The 20512-nt window shown below is 38.2% G+C and overlaps 1 protein-coding gene across 4 annotated transcripts in view; it reads right to left on the bottom strand.

Moving 5' to 3' along the window:
- Positions 1–20512, bottom strand: part of NELL2 (neural EGFL like 2) — a 400719-nt gene that overhangs the window by 64123 nt on the left and 316084 nt on the right. The gene's annotated exons all lie outside the window — the stretch shown is intronic.

Genomic DNA, 20512 nt, shown 5'->3' with positions numbered 1-20512 from the left:
TGGCTTATTTCACTTAGCATCACACTCTCCAGTTCCATCCACGTTGCTACAAAGGGCCATATTTCGTTCTTTCTCATTGCCACATAGTACTCCATTGTGTATATAAACCACAATTTCTTTATCCATTCATCAGTTGATGGACATTTAGGCTCTTTCCATAATTTGGCTATTGTTGAGAGTGCTGCTATGAACATTGGGGTACAAGTGCCCCTATGCATCAGTTGAAGAGTAATTTCTTTTTTTTTTTTTTTTTTTTCAACGTTTATTTATCTCTGGGACAGAGAGAGACAGAGCATGAACGGGGGAGGGGCAGAGAGAGAGGGAGACACAGAATCGGAAACAGGATCCAGGCTCTGAGCCATCAGCCCAGAGCCCGACGCGGGGCTCGAACTCACGGACCGCGAGATCGTGACCTGGCTGAAGTCGGACGCTTAACCGACTGCGCCACCCAGGCGCCCCTGAAGAGTAATTTCTAACACAAATGTTTTCACGTGGTGGCCAAAGTTTTATTATTGGTTTGCAAAGAAACAGAAAAAGTGTGCAAATACCTACTTTCTCAGTCTCTCCTAAGTTCGATAGTAACTTAGTAAAGGCCTTTCTCAGAGGCATTGTTTTATTTGATTTTTTTTACACCTTACTTATTACAAGGATAGAGCTCAGAGAACCAAGAATGGATTTTGATATTTCATTATGATTATCACTCTAAAAACATCAAGGGTTTCAAGCCAGTTTTTGGCAAGTTGCTACAAAATTGCTTCTAATTTTAATTTTGTTTGTTCTTGAAATGTTATTATTTTGTTTTGTGATTAAGGAGAGAACAACTTACTTTTGATTCAAGCACATGTGCAGCCAAGTTGACAAGTTTTAGTAAAACACAAGTTCGAATTAGCTCCCAGAACACATTTACTCTTGCAGGGGTACCATGCAGCTACTTACAGGGATGATCAGGTTTGTTTTTTTTTCAAAATGAATTTTGAATCCGTTCAAGCGCATGTGAACTTGTTACCCAACACCCCAGCTTCCTCTCCAAAAGTCATGAAGTAGCCATTTTGTTCTGAAACAAGTGTTACACTTAACACCATGGCCTCATACCTGTTCCTCAAGAAACTTTGAACAGCTCAAGTAACTGGATTTTGAATGAAGCCATATTCTAATAGGTCCCATAGGATGTTGACTCAAAACTTTATATCCCCAGCTATTTAGATGTCTTACCACACACTACAGAATTATTTAGTACTGCCCCTTACTTCAAGTATGAGATTAGTTTTAATACTCTTTAGTTTAACAGTTAAACTTCTCTTTCTCAAAGTAGTAAGTCTGCAAGGTCAGTTGGTTTTTAAGGCACATTTGGAATCAAAAGATAATACTTCAATTCCTGGTCCTGCCTCTTGCTGGTTGTGTGAGACTAGAAAAAAAAATGATAATATTTGTTAACAGTTAAGCCTAAAGTACCTCACCTCTAAAATGGGGCATATCTGTCATTGAGACATGGCTTTATGAGAGGGTCAAACAACAGTGCATTCCATACTTCTATGAAACTGTTAAAACCACATTCAAATAGTTCTAACAAAATCATCATTTTTAAAGGATTACTTTTATGGGATTATGTCAACTATCCAGAGGGGTTTTTGGAACCAAGAAATAAATTCTTGGGATGGTAAAGACTGGTTTTTGAAATGCACTACAATGGTGTTTAGAAAGGAAACCTCTCCAGAAGTCAGTTTGAGTAGACCTTGCAGTCACTTCAAATTAAGGATAAACTTCTATTGGAGAATCCTACTCACACGTAACCTTCTTTTGTTAATGTTTATTTATTTATTCTGAGAGAGAGAGGCAATGTGAGCAGGGGAGGGGCAGAGAGTAGGAGAGAGAGAATCCTAAGCAAGCTCCCTGCTCTCAGCGTGGAGCCTGATGCAGGGCTGGATCCCATGAACCATGAGATCATGACTAGAGCTGAAATCAATAGTTGAATGCTTAACTGACCCAGCCACATAACCTTCTGAACTGCATAATGACATTCAATTATGGGTTCATCAAATTAGAGAATAGTTATGTGGAAGACTCACGTTGATTTAAGAGAAAAAAATTCGGTGTTTGTTAAAATAGAGTTGGGGGTAAGGGGCAGCCAACTCCCCTCACCTTCTTGCTTCACAGACCTGCAGGCTTTGACAAATACTCTGATGGGGCAGAAGCAGGAGAGATGCCATTCCATGGACCTCAGATGCAATCTCCTTTTCATCTCATCACACAGAGCTGCCCCTCAGAATAAAGTGTCCCTTGGGGCATCTTCTTAAGTTCCGCAAACCTGATTTATCTCAAGAATGAAAAGTAGTATCAACCTCCTGAATTGCCTGCCAGTACCCACAAACCATTCCATGGTCAACTTTTAATATCTGTGGTAATAACATATGGATACTATATATAATTAAATCCATAAGTGATTTAAAAAACTAATGTCAAATTAGTGATACTATAGTAATCCCAATGCATGAATTTATCCCTCTGGTATATATTATTACCCAGACATCAAATGAAACACTAATTCACTTTTAAACCAAAAGAAATTTACTTCCTTAGATCAATTACATTGTTCTAAATCACATCCAATTTCTAAAATATAGTTTCTTTTTTAAAAACATTTTTAATGTTTTTATTTATTTTTGAGAGAGAGAGAGAGAGACAGAACACAATCAAGGGAGGGGCAGAGAGAGAGGGAGACACAGACTCCGAAGCAGTTTCCAGGCTCCGAGCTGCCAGCACAGAGCCCGACGCAGGGACTGAGCCACCCAGGTGCCCCAATAATTTCTTTTTTAAAAAATTTTTTTAATGTTTATTTTATTTGGGAGGGGGGAGGGCATAGAGAGAGGGAGACACAGAATCCAAAGCAGGCATCAGGCTCTGAGCTGTCAGCACAGAGCCTGACGCAGGGCTTGGACCCATGGACCGTGAAATCATGACCTGAGCCGAAGTCGGATGGGTAACCAACTGAGCCACACAGGTGTCCCTAAAATATAATTTCTTATCCAGACATATTCATACACTAATACAGGAAGCAAAAATTAGAAGGCCTGGAACTTCTGGAAATTTCTTGAAATTGGCTTTAAATTCCAAAAATCACTACAAGGAAGTCTCAGGAAGTTTTACTGTTTGTGAGCTACATATTTCATCCCATCTTATATAACACATGCCCTATTTCTGTGCCCTTAGAAGTAAAAAGAGCTGGAGTATAAATTTTAAATCACTGCAATGTTTTTTTTAAGTCAGTATAAAAACAAATATGATTGCAAAAACCAGTCAATATAGTAAAATGTGTACAAGTTAACCTCATTTTGAGGCAAATTCATTTCAAGATTTAAATATTTGGACGGGAAAATTTATATTTTAATTTCCAAAAGATTTAGTCAATTATATATGAGTCCATTTCTGTTTTAGGTGATTGCCAGATGCATATAATTCCAGACCTCTCAGTGAATAAATGAAACTTTCTATGAGCTCTAGACTAAAGCCTGTACTTAAAGCCTCAGTTTTTACTTACCAACGTACCACTAATGGACAACTACTCTTGTATATGTAGGTTTTAATTATGAGAAAAGTAGTTATAACTCTTCATCTTACAGAAATTTAATTTAAAAGTAAAAAGGCAATTCTGCTTTACAGTCTACATTGCCCACTTGATAAATTGAAGGCAGAATAAACTGATGAAAGGTTATAACTCAAGTCCTCAGAAGTTACATGTTCATTGAAGATCATATTGTAAAACACTCTTGTAAGTATCTGGAACAGCTTGTTCCTTAAACCACTGACAACGCACAGATTGAAGGAGATATTCCAGTGGAAACAGTCTTAGCTATAAAGTAACTTTTAGTGGTTAAAAAATTGTGTATAACATCATCAATTGTCTTATTTTAACTAACTGCCTTCTTATAGATTGGTTGAAAGAATAAAATATACATTTTTGAGAAAAATTCAGAGTTCCTTTTAAAGTGAAAATTAGGTTCCTAAATATCTTGTAGCTGTTTCCCCCACCCCCTGGGAGACTATAATAAGGTAATAAAAGTTAATTGAAAAATATGATGAAAATATGATTTAACTTGAACATAGAGATCTTAGAAATATATTGGAAGTTCTGAATTTGGACAAAAGAATATGCAAGATCAAATTAAGGCCTAAACACGTCAATATTGAAAAGAAAAATATATCCAAATATGACTGGAATTTTAAAAAATACAATTCACCAATAAATTTTAAGCTCGTGCTAAATAAGCACAATGCTACAGCAGCCATTTTTGGGAAAAGTGTGTGGAAGAAGAATTACAAAACAACTGTATGCTTCCATGTTTTTGAAAACTTTCAAGTCTAATTTCCCTCTTTAGTTTAGGTATCAAAGAAGTTAAAGATAAGGCCATTGTTGATAAGGGATGGGTGAGGGTTGTGAAAGGGTAGTTTGATAGAACTGTTAGCAGCTGGATGAGCAGAACTGAGCATGAAAGTAGTCATTCTGGAGAGTAGGAAAAGAATAGTCTAAGGAATGGTAGTTCTGCATTCCCTCTTGATATCATATGTTCATGAATGTAAACAGTGACCAGTATGGAACTTGAGAAGCTTAACAGAAGACCATGGGGGAAGGGAAGGGTAAAAAATAGTTTCAAACAGAGAGGGAGGCAAACCCATAAAAGACTCTTAAATACAGAGAACAAACTGAGGGCTGATGGTGGCGGGGAGAAGGGAAAATGGATGGGCAGTGAGGAAGGCACTTGGTGGGATGAGCACTGGGTATGGTATGTAAGCAATGAATCATGGGCATCTACCCCCGAAACCAAGAGCACACTGTATACACTGTATATTAGCTAACTCGACAGTAAATCATATAAAAAAATTTTAAAAAAAGAGTGACCAGTCAGTCCACCTGTGTGTTCTTCTCCAGCCATAGTGAGCACAGAAGTAGAGCAGGGGAAGCGAAGGGCTATATTTGACAAAAGTTGGGGTTCTGCTGGGGAATGCAACATAGGAAAAAAGATTAGGAGAGTTAATGATATTCATAAAGGAGTATTTAGATTGATGAACCATGGAATCAAACGCATGGATTAATCCAAGGATTAATGTTCTCAATAAAGTCAAATGATTAATGGAGTAAACATACTAGAGCAGATGAGATGAAAGGATAGGAAGTGTCAGCCTAAGAGTAAGATGCTTGGCAGTGAGGTTTTGGCGGTGATGTGGTTATGGTTGAGGACAAGATCAAGTGATGATCATGGGAGTGAGTAGCTGAGGGAATGAGAAGATCAAAGAACGAGAAAGTCGGGGTACTGGTTGGGTCATCGACAGGCATACTGAAAGAGGCAAGAAGGGCATGGGAGAAGAATGTAGTCAGTCAGATGTGGAAGTCTTCAATGAATGAAAGAAAGTGGACAAGGAAGGCTGGGAGGTTGCATGGTCTGACAACAAAATTCAAAGCTTAAACCTTATTTCTTAAAAAAAAAAAAAAAAACAGACTTCTCTAACCACTAATGCTCACATTCTGCCACATGAGTCTATTTTATTTTCCGTATAGTAGTTCATTCTACATATTGTTTATTTATATGTATGTTTGTTTAAATCCCCACTGAAATATAAGCCTCATGAGAGCAGGGACCTTGTCATCTGGGTCACTGCTATCTCCTGGGGGCTTGGAATAGTAATGGGCACATTTTAGATATTGCTGAATAAATACATGAATGAAAATATTTATTAGGCTTCTGCCATATGTCATGAACTATGCTAATTATCAATGAGAAGACAAAGATTCGCAATATTACCTTTCTTTATGAAGCTTTCACTGTTTAGTGGAGTTTAATTATTAAAAAGGACAATAACACTTGGAAATATGTGAAAGGCACCCTAAGTGTGATGCAAAATGTTAAAAGGACTCAAAAGTACAAAAGAAGGTAGTTCCTCTATCTGGGCTCAAATGTCACTTCTGCAATGATGCCTTTCCCACTCACCCTCTGAACTAGTCCAGGTACTGTGTTATAGCTTTCATGTCACAAAGATAGTTAAATAATTATATATTTGACTTTCATTTTTTTTTTATTTAAAAAAAATCTGGGGGGGTGGCCTGGGTGGCTCAGTTGGTTAAGCGTTCTGACTCTCGGTTTCAGCTCAGGTCACGGTTTTGTGAGTTTGAGCCCTGTGTTGGGCTCTGCACTAATAGTGTGGAGCTACTTGGGATTCCCTCTCTCCCTCTCTCTCTCTCTCTGCCCTTCCCCTGCTCACGCTGTCTCTCTCAAAATAAATAAATAAACTTAAAAAAATTAAAAAATAAAAATAATTTTTTAATGTTTATTTATATTTGAGAGACAGAGACAGTGTGAACAGGGGAGGGGCAGAGAGAGGGGGAGACAGAATCTGAAGTAGGCTCCAGGCTCTGAGCTGTCAGCACAGAGCCTAACGTGGGGCTCGAACCCACGAACCACGAGATCATGACCTGAGAGGAAGTTGGACACTTAACTGACTGGGCCAGCCCAGCTCCCCTATATATTTGACTTTTAAATGCATGTTTTCCCTCCTACAGCTACGTGAGGACAGAAAGGCCTCTCCCTTTTTCTAAATATAACTCCAGCGCTCACTCACAGATAACTACTCAGTGACCCTTCTATAGGACAAATAGCTTAATGACAGAGCAACGTGTGAGAAATGTCATCCAAATGATAGAGATTTCCTTTAGACGTGTTGACGCAACCAGCATGAAATTTCGGATCTCATGTTAAATGACACTTTATCAGCCCACAAATCATGGCTTTAAACCAACTTCTTCAGTGTCATATGAAAAGTCATGGGTTAAGCAGCATTCCTGTTTTATACCCCTGGGCCTTATTTATATAGTTGTTTTGTTTGTTCGCAAAAGGTTAGAGGAAGAAATTATTCAATTCATGTTTTGCTGATTTCATTTCTGGCCCCAAATATCTCATTCTTAGAATTCCTTTTTTTGTGATCCCTTTTCTAATGATCTCAGTGTGCAACTTGTTTTCTGGTTTATTTTTCCTTTGCCTTCCTGAAAAGCCAAGTAGCTATAAATCCTGTAAACAATGGCTGTTACCTCAGCTATGAGGCAGCGAGTGAAGGCAGATGACATAGTGGATCGTATTAACAAGGCGGCCAGAATCCATGAACTCCGCGGTAAATTTTCCAGCACAATGAGACAGTGGATACATCTGCTATGGAGGTTAGTCCTCTCTATGTTATTGCTTGTGTAACAGAAGGATTCCTGTGATCATCGCATTCTACTTTCTAATGACCATTATTATGCTCTTTGACACAGCTTGATGGGCTTTTGTGGCTGTGTCTGTCCAAATACTCTAGAAATCAAACACAACTTTGTTTACTTATGTTATGCTGCGTTTAGTAAAACATCCTTGCAACGTTGAATATATTCCCTTCATTCTCAGAGATGGTTGGGTCCATCCTTTGTGGAGAACTTGGCAGTACATTCCAAATTTTAAAATGGTCATACAATTTGAGGTGCCTGGGGGGCTCAGTCGGTTAAACATCCAACTTTGGCTCAGGTCATGATGTCACAGTTTGTGAGTTTGAGCCCCACATTGGGCTCTGTGCAGTCAGCATGGAACCTTCTTCAGATCCTCTGTCCCCTTCTCTCTCTGCGTCTCCCCAGCTTGCACTCTGTCTCCCTGTCTCTCTCAAAAATAAACATTAAAAAAAATGGTCACACAATTTGACTTAGTGATTTCACTTCTAAAAAATAGTCCTACACAAATGCTTTCACATTTGAACAAAAATGTATATATGAGGATGTTCACTGGAGCCATTCAAAGTAGCAAAAGATTAAAAATAATCTAGATTGCCATTAATACGAGAATAAATAAATTACAACATAGGTGCACATGTATAGAAAATACCGTGCAGTTCTCCAATATGAGATAGAACTCAGTGTACTGGCTGGAAGACCTCCAACTTTTAGTAAGGAGACCTCCAACTTTAGTAAGGACTTTGCTTTTAGAAATAGCAAAGTCACAGGATAATGTGCACAACATTATCCCATTTGCACAGCAGGTGAGTGTGTATGTTCCTGGGTGTATTAATACATTGAAAAAGACCTATAAGCTTACGTACTAAAAAGCTAACAGTTGTTACCTCTAATGCAGGGTTTTTAAACCTTGAGTCCAGTAATTCTTTGCTATTGGGCTTTTCCTATGCCTCGTAGCGTGATGGGCAGTATCCCAGGCCTTTAGCTACTAGGTAACAGCAGCACTCTCACTTTCCCAGTTAAAACTACCAAAAATGTTGTCTGACACTGCCATATGTTCCATGGGGGGAAATTACCTCTGGTTGAAAACCACTGCTCTAGTGAGTGAGGCAGAAGCAATGGTTTTGGAAGAGAGACTAGATAGAGGTATATAATTTCTTAAAAAGAGTGTTTCTTCTACTGCTGTTCATTTTGTAGAACGAATTCTCATTCTCCTGGGCTCTGCACAGGGTAGTATTATCTATGTACCCATCTAACAAATTTATCCCACATTTTGCTAAGACACTTAAAATAATTATATAGAATTTACCAAACAACTACTACAACCAACTCTACACTTTAACTTGTCCTGCATGTGTCCTAAGGCAACTTCCTTTCTTATGATATAGGGATAGTAAAAATTATTTTACAGACTTTCTATGTCAAGTACCATAACTGACGTATTTCCATAGCTGATTTTTTCCCATTTTGTGCTACATGTTAGCATCTAAATTACTAGGATATAAGGACTATTTTTTTAGGGGAGTTGGAATAGCAACCCCTTGGAGAGTAAGGATGTTGCCCAATTTCTTCCCCACTGTATTCCCAGCACAGTGCCTTGCACAAAGTACCTAGAACAGCGCCCTATAGAAAGTAGGAGCTCAGCGCACATGTGTGAAATGACTAAAAGCATTAACCACCTCACATGCAATAAAAATTAACAACTATCCCTAATCTAAAACACTAGTTGTAGAATGATATGCTGCCTTAAACATTTCATATTTATATATATTTAAACATTTTAAATATAAAGTTACTTATATGGTTACCCCTAGTTACTTACTAGGTTACCCCTAGTTAGAATGAAATGAGATTATGCATGATTATTACTGATAAACAATAGCAGCTTAAAAATAAAAAGTTTCACAATCATTTAAATCCATTAAATTCAGATTACATTATAAAATTATCACATATTTTATATATGTTTTCATAGTTTAGTAAGGGGAGTGATTTAAGATGATACCTCTTTTCATGACTGGTGATATGGGTGGGTATGATTCATGGAATCAGAGTCAAAAGAACTTTAAAGGTCATATCATCTAACCCTGTGATTCCAGTAAGGACCAGATTTTATTTTTAAATAATTCTGAGGTAGCAAAAGAGCAGTATTTATTTAATAGCTCTAGATTTTCAAAAATCCATCAAGTAGTTGCAAGGAATCTCAGGGTCTTGCCTAGGTCTAGTTTTACTTGGCTTTTATGTACCATATGATGAGCCCCCTTGATGGTCACCACTCTACTGCTAAATTAGTAGAACACTCTGGATCTAAAATGGTAAACCATTTTTATGATTGTCATATCATAACAACCATAAATTTCATGATCGTTATGTTTATGATTGCTGTAAGAGTTAGTTTAAAACTTGAATCCATGTGCTTGATTGCTTGACCTAGATGAAGTGGAAAGTAAAATATCTGGGCACGTCTGGTGGTGCCTGATAAGCTCCGTGGCTGAGTTAGTCTCATAAAGCCTTGTCCTTCCTCTCTGGAGTGTACTGAGGCATCAGGAAAACACTGCCAAACCAACTCCACTGCTGAGGCTGTAGGGATCTGTAGATGCAAGCATCTCGCTGCTGGCCCTGTACTCTAGGGGCCCCAAAGACTTCCCAGATAAGTTCTTAGCCTCATTAAGAGACATCTTGCAGGGTACCCTACTTCAGGGATCTTCCCTTTTGGACAATAGGACACCAGATTATGTATATGTGTTTCCTGGCATTGGGAATAACAAAACAACAACAACAACAACAACAAAAAAAGGATTTTAGCCTAAGTGACAGGCATCATTTATAAGCTTGATTTCTTTTGTTTTATTGTGGCGCTATATATATGTTATCAAGTTTTTCCTTTTAACCATTTTTTAACATTTACTTATTTTTGAGAGAGAGAGAGAGAGAGAGAGAGAGAGACCGAATGCAAACGGGGAAGGGGCAGAGAGAAATGGAGACACAGAATCTGAATCAGACTCTGGGTTCTGAGCTGTCAGCCATCACAGAGCTGTCACAGGGCTCAAACGCACAAGCTGTGAGATGATGACCTGAGTCAAAGTCAGACGCTCAACCAACTGAGCCACCCAGGCGGCCCTCCATTTTAACCATTTTTAAATACGCAATTCAGTGGCATTGTGTCCACAATGTGTGTAACTAGCACCACTATCTATTTCCAGAATGTTTCATCACTCCGAACAGAGATTCTGTATCCATTATGCACTAACTTCACATTCCCTCTCCTCTTACTCTCTGGTAGCATCTAAACAACTTTCTGTCTCTATGCTTTCATTCAGTATTTTAATAGTACAATTTAACATGTATTTAGCACTTAGTATATACCACCCATTGTGCTAGCTGCTTTACATGAGTCAGCTCATTTAACACTCATACTCCTGTATGGGGTACCCTTATTAACTCTTTTTCACAGAGAAGGAAACAGAGATTGAGAAAGATAGAATCGTAATGGATGCATAGATGAAAATGATGTGACACACCCACACACCCCCCACAGGAATATTATTTAGCCATGAAAATGGGGAAATCCTACCACTTGCAACAATCCTTGAAGGCATTATGCTAAGTAAAATAAGTCAGACATAGAAAGACAAACACTGTAGGTATGATCTCACTTGTATGTTCAGTTGAAACAAAAACAAGCTCATGGAAAAAGGGATCAGACTTATGGTTGCCAGAGGTAGTGTGAGCGAGGAGGGGAAATTGAGGCAGGTGGTCAAAAAGGTACAAATTCTAGTTATAAGATTAATAAGTGCCAGGGATGCACTGTACCACATGATAACTATAGCTAACTCCTCTGTATGATACATAGGAAAGTGATTAAGAGAGTAAATCCCGAGAGATCTCATCCCAAGGCAAAAATCTTTGCCTTCCCCCCTTATTCCTTTCTTCTTTCTTTTTTTCTTGTATCTATGTGAGATGAATGTTAGCTGAACATACTATGGTAATCATTTCACAATATATGTAAATCAAGCCATCATGTTGTACACCTTAAACTCACACAACGATATAAGCCAATTATTTCTCAATAAAACTGGGAGAAGTAAAGAAACTGGAGTCCCTCACTCAAGTTCCACAGATCCCATAAGCACTAAAACTGGGAAAGTGAACTCCAGCATCCTGATTCCAAAGCTTACACACTTTTGACCACGTTGGTCTGCCTACATTTTAAAAACTCTTTCTGAGGTCTAACCTTCTATACAGGGTATGCCCATTCCTCACAGTTCAGTGGGAAAAGAACTGTTGGACTCCATGATACACCTGTTATGGCATTTAAATTAAATGGCAAGGATAAAAAGCTTGCTCCAGGCAATCTTTCCAAGCTCAAAGAAGCACTGCTTTTAAGCAATGCATACTAAAAGTACATCCTTTAAGGTTACTCTTAAGTACTCTTGCTGATCTTGTGATAACAAAAGCAAACCACAATCTCTTAACCAGAATATCTGTTTAGGTTCTCCTCACAGAAAGTTTGCACAGACCCATTCTTATGCTGGAAATTGCTAAATCGCCCCCATCCACTACATACCATACTTGTTCCTACTGAATATTTACCTCAGTCACTCAGATGATCGGTGCTCAGTTTCATTCTCACTTTGTTCCTATTCCCATTCTAGCTGAGAAAATTTCCCTGCCTCCTGTCCTTCACACTCCCCAATCGGAGTCATATAAAAGCCCACACAACTCATAACTAATAATTTTAAATATACTCGCCCTAGTCCAGTCTATAAGTCAGTACTGATTTATTCCTTTTTGTATGTGTCAGTAGGCAAATTTCCCAGAATCAGGTGAGAACTATCATTACTAAGTCATTCATTAGGCTTATGGTTACTTCTAACAACTAAGAACACCTGCTTTCTTCCAGCAGATGCCTCCTTCTTATCACCAATATCACCCATCAGGAAAGAGGACACAGTGCATTTTTGAGTCTCTGTGAGTGACAGAACACAAGTATACATTTCCATAATGCAGCCCAGGTTCATCAATTAAGAGATAAAGGCCATATAGGTAATATCCCCTGTTCAAGATATCAAATGGTTTCCCTTTCAGCAGAATTTTTTAAGTAGCCCACTTACGAATTTCATGATAGTTATTCCCTTTACCAAGATATAACCCAAATTATTTTTTAGCCATTCCATAAATTACTGGATTGATTTCCATGAAGCATTGAACTAAACTCCAAAAGAGTTTATGTTTTTGTGTTTTAAGAGTAATAACAATATAAGATAATTTGAGAGAAGTAGAGTAAAGCTGGCACAAACATGGTCGCTGAGAAGAAAGCAAGAATATCTCTAGTTGGACAAAATGAGAAGAGTTTCACAGAAGAGTGATATCTGGGTGGTAAAAGGGAGAAGGGGTTACAAGTGCACATCTGGGCTCAGATATCACTGTCTAAATTGAGAGCCTACCATATGCCTACCATGTGAACTTGGACACATTATTTAACCTCATTAAGCATTGGTTTTTGATTGGAAATAATTATAACCACCTCAGAGTGTCATTTTTATGATTAAAATGAGTTAATAAATGTAAAGCAATTAGCACCATGTTTAGCATATGGTAAGTTTTCAATAATGACCAGCTGATGTGTCAGGAAATATTAAAAGGCAATTCAAAATAATAATTGAACTCATTTTTACACAACAGGAGAGTAGCATGTGTTATAATAGAGGAACAGGTCTTGGTTTTGGAAAATAGGGGTATGAGAACTGATGTTCCTTCTCCCTCCTTCCAGAGCATGAGGGGGTGGGGAAGTAAGGGGAGGAGATGAGTGGGAGGAGAGAGAGAGAAATTTAAAGGTCTCAAATTGAGAGCTACAAAGAGAGAAGAAGAGTCTTAGGAAAAAGAAGAGTCTAGAGAGAATGGAAGGATACCAGGGCTTTCAGGTGGGAGATATCTTGCTTGGTAAGAATTAACTCTGTGCAGGGGTGGATCTGTGGGACTAGAAGCCAATATAATTTTGAGGACCCCTTCAGGCAAAAGACATTACCAAAATATATAACTACTGTAAATTTTACAAAAAATATGACCAAGTGAGCACATTGCTACACCTCCTCCCAATGTTTTTGAGGGAAAAAGCAGGGTCAGATGAATATAGCAGAAGCTTATCTTCATTAGTTTAATGGAATATCTGCCTCTGACTCTGTGTCAAGAAATAGCCAAAGCAGTTTCTGAAAAACGGGAACTGTATTTCATTTTAATTTTTTGCCTCCGCTTTGTTCTTCTTTAGGCCCCTCCCCTCCATTATCCTCAAAACTTTGGTCAAAATTCAACTACACGCTATTTGTATTGGTGTTGCTTTGAGGGAAACGAAGGAAACGACAGGAGATGGTGGTCTGTCATGCCTAGGTGATTCCAACAGACAGATGGTGGTCTGTCATGCCTAGGTGTGTCATGCCTAGGTGAGACCAGCCTAGGTGGTCTGTCATGCCTAGGTGATTCCAACAGACAGATGGTGGTCTGTCATGCCTAGGTGTGTCATGCCTAGGTGAGACCAGCCTAGGTGGTCTGTCATGCCTAGGTGAAAGGAAAGCATCCAGGATGCAGGTAATACAAGCAGGCTATAGTGCAAAATGTCCAAATGGAAGTATATAGCAGATCCTTCGGATGTGGGAGTTAAGCTGTGCAGGTGTCTGGACAGGATGACTCCTTTTGAAGACTTGGGGGTGGCTGAGCTCCACTTAAGAGATAGTATTAAGAAAGAAAAGAGATAATCAAGTGGGAAATTTAATCTTCACATTCAGGAGCTAAGAAGGAGGAGAAGGAGTGGGGGGAAAGGGGGGAAAGGGGGGAAAGAAGGAGAAGGAGAGAAAGAAGAAATACAAACAAAGGCCCTCAGGCAGAAAAGTAACAGCAGTAGAAGCTCAACTATATAGGGGCTGACATGCTGGGGATATAGAGCAGTGTTTTGCACATGGACTTTGGATTTACAGAGCCCTGGGCTTAACTCTAACCTCTTCAGTTGATAGCTATGCCACATGGACAATTCACTTGCTTCTCTATCTTTTCCTCCCCAAATGTGAGTCAAAACACCTACTACATGAGGTTGATACTACACTCTGGAAGACAATGTCATGTCAAAGAAATCAAAGGAAAAGAGTGTTGCTGAAAAGAATTTGGTTAATAGTATCAAATGCTGCACAAATTCAAGAAATCTGAATACTTTGTGATTAAGAAGTTACATGTGATTTGGAAGAAAGCCATTCCAGTGGAGGGTAAGGTCTAAAGTGAATGAGTACACCCCAGTCCCAGGGAAGGTAGGGCCCTGCCCCTGGGATGCTGAAGCAGAGGGAAAGGGTGGGGGGGCCTGTACTGACCATCAAGGATGTAGGGGCCACATTTTCCCCCTGTTCTGCCAGGTAGGAGGTAGCCATTATTTGTCTCAGCCTCGCCCCCACCCCCAACCCCACGATTGGGTTTCCTATTTGTGGTTAATTGGATTAAAAAAAAAAAAATATATATATATATATATATGTATAATATGGAAAAACATATTACAGCAAATGAGTACAAGTGTAGTACAAAAATGTACAACATATGTTACATAGGCATACCTTGGACATGCTGCAGACTTCGTTCCAGACTACTACAGTAAAGTGGATACCATAATAGAGTAAGTCAAGTGAACTTTTTGGTTTCCAGTGGATATAAAAGTTTGTTTACACTATACTGTAGTCTTACGTGTGCAACAGCATGATGTCTTAAAAAACAATGTACATAACTTAAACTATTTTATTGCTAAAAAATGCTAACCATCTAAGCTTTCAGCAAGTCTCAATCTTTTTGCTGGAGAAGGGTCTTGCCTTGATGCTGATGGCTGCTACTGATCAGTGTGTGGTGGCCAAAGGTTGGGGTGGCTGTGGCAATTTCTTAAAATAAGACAACAATCAAGTTTGCCATACCGATTGACTCTTTCATGAACGATTTCTCTATAGCATGTGATGTGGTTTGATGGCATTTTATCCACAGTAGAAACTCTTTCAAAATTGGGAGTCGATCCTCTCAAACTCTGCTGCTACTTTGTCAACTAAGTTTAAGTAATACTCTAAATCCTTTGTTATCATTTCAACAATCTTCACAGCATCCTCACTAGGAGTAGACTCCATCTCAAGAAACCACTTTCTTTGCTCATGCATAAGAACCAACTCCTCCTCCATTCAGGTTTTATCATGAGATAGCAGCAATTCAGTCACATCTTTAGGCTTCACTTGTAATTCTAGTTCTCTTGATATTTCCACCACATCTGCAGTGACTTTCTCCACTGAAGTCTTGAACCCCTCAAAGTCATCCTTGAGCACTGAAATCAACTTCTTCCAAAATCTTATTCATGTTGAAATTCTGACCTCTTTCCATGAATTACAAATGCTCTTAATGGCACCTAGAATTATGAATCTTTTCCATAAAGTTTTTGATGTACTTGGCGCAGATCCATCAGAAGAATCACTATCTATGGCAGCTATAGCCTTGCAAAATGTATTTCTTAAACAAGAAGACTTGAAAGTCAGAATCACTCCTTGATCCATGGGTTGCAGAATGGGTTCTGTGTTAGCAGGGGTGAAAACCACATTAATCTCATTGTACACCTTTACTAGAGCTCTTGCATGACTAGGTGAATTGTCAATGAGAAGCAACATTTTGAGAGGATTTTTATCCTTATTTATATGTCTTAACAGTGGACTTAAAGTATTTCATAAAGAAAACAAACAAAAATTCTATAAACTATATTGTAAATAGATGTGCTATCATCCAGGCTTTGTTTCATTTACAGAGTACAGGAAGAGTAGATTTAACATAATTCTTAAGGGCCCTGGGATTTTTGGAACGGTAAATGAGCACTGGCTTCAACTAAAAGTGACCAGCTACATTAGCTGCTAGTAAGTCAGTCTGACCTTTGAAGCCAGGCATTGACTTCTCCTCGCTAGCTATGAAAGTCTCAGATGGCATCTTCTTCCAATAAAAGGCTATTTCCTCAATGTTACAAATCTGTACAGTGTGGCCGTCTTCATTAATTATCTTAACCAGATCTTCTGGATAACTTGTTGCAGTTTATACATCAGCACGTGCTGCTTTATTTTGTACCTTTACATTTATGTTATGATCTATCCAGACCACTAAAACTTTCTCCATATCAGCAGAAAGGCTGTTCTGCTTTTTTATCAATCATGTGTTCACTAGAGTAGTACTTCTACTTTCCTTCAAGAACTTTTCCTTTGCTTTCACAACTTGACTATTTGGCACAAGGGGCTTAACTTTCAATCTATCTTGGTTTTTGATATGCCTTCCTCACTTCTATAATCATTTCTAGCATTTGATTTAAAGTGAGAGAGATGTGACTCTTTCAGTTGAACACCTAAGACACCATTGTAGGATTATTAATTAGCCTAGCTGCAATATGGTCGTGTCTCAGGGAATGGGGAGGCCAAAGGAGAGGGAGAGAGATTGGGGAATAGTAGGTCAGTGAAGCATTCAGAACACACACATTTATCAGCTAATTTCGCTGTTTTGTATGGGGGAGGTTCATGGTGGCCCAAAACAATTAAAATAGTAGCATCAAACATCATTAATCACAGATCACCCTAACAAACATAATAATTGTGATAAAGCTTGGAATAGCATGAGAATTACCAAAATATGATACAATTTACCACAAAGTGATGAAATGCTGTTGGAACAATGGTGCCGATACACTTGCTTGACACAGGGTAGCTGCAAACCTTCAAATTGTAAAAAACAAAAAACAAAAAACAAAAAACACCCTATCTGTGAAGTGCAATAAGGCAAAGCACAATAAAATGGGGTATGCCAGTATTTATCTTTCAAGAATGTAAACTTGAAGATCCATATCTCAAATAATATATTACAAATTTACTAATAATTCTAACAAAATCTTATAACCCCCCCATTTTGCTCCTACTAAAATTAGCTGATTGATTTCTAATCTAATTGATTTTAGACACTTACTAAATCTTGCCTCTCATGCCATGTAGGGTACAAAATTATCTGTGTAACTGATTCAGTGCTCTTTGGTTTTTAATTAAGTTTTATGATTTATGGAAAGCATCCCCTTCCCGTCGTTCTTTGAATAAAAGCTTTGCCTCCTGCACTATGAAATTTACTCTTGATTCTTGCTTCTTCAGTACTGTTTATAGGCATCTATATTTTAATTAATTTCTTTTGGTTATAAATGGTCAAAACTAAGAAGATCATAACGAATAATAAGTTGTCATGTTTACAGAGTCCATTGTACTGATTGATTTTCAAGTAAAAAAAAATTGCAGTCAGCTGTTTTTATTTTCCTTGAATGAAACATCGGTAAAAAGAATGATAAGTAGTAAAAATATACTCAGCTCTATGTAAAAAGGACAAAGGTAAGGTTAATTTTAAGACTAGAGTTGGGCCTTCTAAAATCTGAAGGAAAAAAACATGCTGGAGTGAGTGATTTATATTTTAAAAGTTGCTCAGCAAATGAAAACACACCTCATCTAAGAAGGACGAGAAAGAGTTATACATCTTAAAAGACTAAGAATATCAGAGAATTCCTTTAACTTGTTTTGTTCAGGCTTTCTATTAAACTAGAGGTCCAAGTTCATTCTTACTCAGCCTTATAATCATCTTCAGACATGAATATTGAGAAAATCAGCAACGAAAAGCCTGTCTAACACTTGAGAGTATACTTTTCACACGTTTAATCAGCTGTTTGCTTGCCTCCTAGGTCCCACCAGTATGAGTTTATTGGGCAGCCTTTCCCCTGTAAATTACAGCTGCTGGTATTTACAGCTCCAGAATTCATTCTTCTGAAGAGCAATTTCATCTAGGGTTGCCATACCAGACAAGATTAGTAGTTAGCAATCACTTAAAAGGTATTACTATTATTTTTGAACCCACCTGTTCTTTCCTTGTTATTTAGATAAGATGCTCCCCTGTGCATTAGACAGAGATATAAACTCCCAAGAGAAAAGAACCTCATCTTACTTTCTGCATCTCCATACACATGTCATGTTGTGCTGTGCGTGCACAGGAGCTTAATAAATGTTTAATTTGGATAATTTGGCACTTTTATTCCATAAAGTTTGCTGCCATTTCAGAGGCATTCAATCATCTGTATGGTGTGGTGAAGGCCAAATATCAGAACAGAAAGAGCACAGATTAATTCATCAGCGCTGGGCATGATTCCTTTTCTCCCACATCACTGGCTATGTGGCCCAGGGCCAATTATTTAATCTTTTTGAACCTCAGTTTCCTCATCAGGTAATAATGACTACTTTGGAGGGTTATTGTAGGGATTAGGAGGAAGGTCATAATGATAGCTATCATTTACTGAACCACTGCTGTAACTGTATATATTAACTCATGTAATCTCCTCAATAATGCAATAAAACAGGTATTATTATTCCATTTTAAAACAAAGAAACTGACACACATAAAAATTAAGTAACTTGCCCTAGTCCACACAGGTAGTCAGTGGCAGAGCCTGGAATTATACACAGTCATTTTCTAAGCTCACTCTCAAACTCTTAACCATTAAGCTACACTGTCTCCTTATGATTACAAGAAGTGCCTTTAGACATGCAGTTAAAGTAGCTACTATTATGAAAAACTGAAATAGGAATCCTAGGTTACCCCCATAAACAAGGCCATCAAGATCCAGTGGGGAAGCCCTTTGGGACATACGTGCTTCTAACACTGGGTCCTCTAGACTCTATTTGAACATGCAGGCTGGTCCATCCCATTTTCACACAGTTCTTGTGATCAGCTTATTTCTTATTTGAAGCTCAAGCTCACCTACTGGCAAATTTACTAGGTTTGTACACTAGAGCTACGCATAATAATCTAATCCAAAATCCACATATTAGTTTATCCCTTCATGCCGCCTTTTAGTTTTCTTATTTATTTCATTTCTTTGTCAAACACCTCAGGTTTATTCAGCTATCCTCTTATATCCACTACAGCTTTCATCTCCCAGCTAATTTTTTCCTGATCACACTCCCATTTGCCAATAACCTCTAAAAATCTTCTGGCCAAAGTGAATACAACATTCCATTGTGGGATAAGTATACAGAATTCAGGGAGACTATTACTTATATTGTTTTGTACACTCTGTACTAACACAGGCTACATATGCATTTTCTTTTACAGCTAGCACCTTATACTTTGGGTTCATACTTGGAATCAGCAGTCAAAGAAATCATGAAACTATCAAAGTTCTCTATTGTGTGCAATTGTTTTTTTAACCCAAAGGCAAGAGTGTACTTACATTTTATTAATATTTATTGCCTGCCTACTCAATGAAAAACGTGATGCTAAGCCCTATGAAAAATGAGAAATTGTAGGTTTCACCTCTACTTTCAAGGAACACATCCTCCAGTGGAAGGGAATGGAGGAAAAAGGAAGTGGAGTGGGGGAAGCCAACTAAAGAAGAAAAACAAGGGTGTGGCAAAGGACACAATGAATGTAGGCCCAAGATGTAAAAGATCAGAATTAAGAACCTCAAAATAAAACTGGTAGAAGCAGTGTGGCTTGATTTGAGCTGCAAGAGGGACAACTAAAAGAGATACTTTTACCTGTGTGTTACATGGCATAGTGCTCATTCATTCCCATTGTTCCTGAAATCTGAATAACTTCGAATCTTTGTTCTGTCTTTTGTCCTATTAACTACCCTTCCCAATTCATGTTATTTGCAAATTTGATTCATCTTCTTTGACTTGACTCTAAACCTATATTTGATTAACTCCATCCCTGTGCACCACATTTTCATTTAAACCAAAAAAAAATTACCTAGAATATATTTTATTCTCTCAAAAAACAGCGAGTTCTTAAGGAAGAGAGTCACCTATCAGTGGATAAAGCTGATTGCTATGGAAAAAAAAAAAAGAAGCTGATTGTTATGGGTTTATTGTACCTGTATCTCCATGGTTTCTTCCGGAAAGCTTATATGAAGAAAGAAATGGAAACTGACCATTGATAAGAACCCCTTAGAAAGAAGTACAGATTGTTCTCAGAAACATCAGCAATTTAGTGAAGAGAAAGAAGTAGCCATGGGGCACCTGGGTGGCTCAGTCCGTTAAGTGTCTGACTTCAGCTCAGGTCGTGATCTCCTGGTTCATGAGTTTGAGCCCCATGTCAGGCTCTGTGCTGACAGCTCAGAGCCTAGAGCCTGCTTCAAATTCTGTGTCTCCCTCTCTCTCTGTCCCTCCCCCACCTCTAAAAAATCTCTAAAAAATAAATAAAGACATT

The sequence above is a fragment of the Puma concolor genome, chromosome B4, assembly GCF_028749965.1.
Source record: "Puma concolor isolate L17-30 chromosome B4, mPumCon1.1.hap2, whole genome shotgun sequence".
Lineage (NCBI taxonomy): Eukaryota > Metazoa > Chordata > Mammalia > Carnivora > Felidae > Puma > Puma concolor.
The sequence above is the reverse complement of the archived record's forward strand: the minus strand, read 5'-3'. Positions and strand labels throughout refer to the sequence as shown.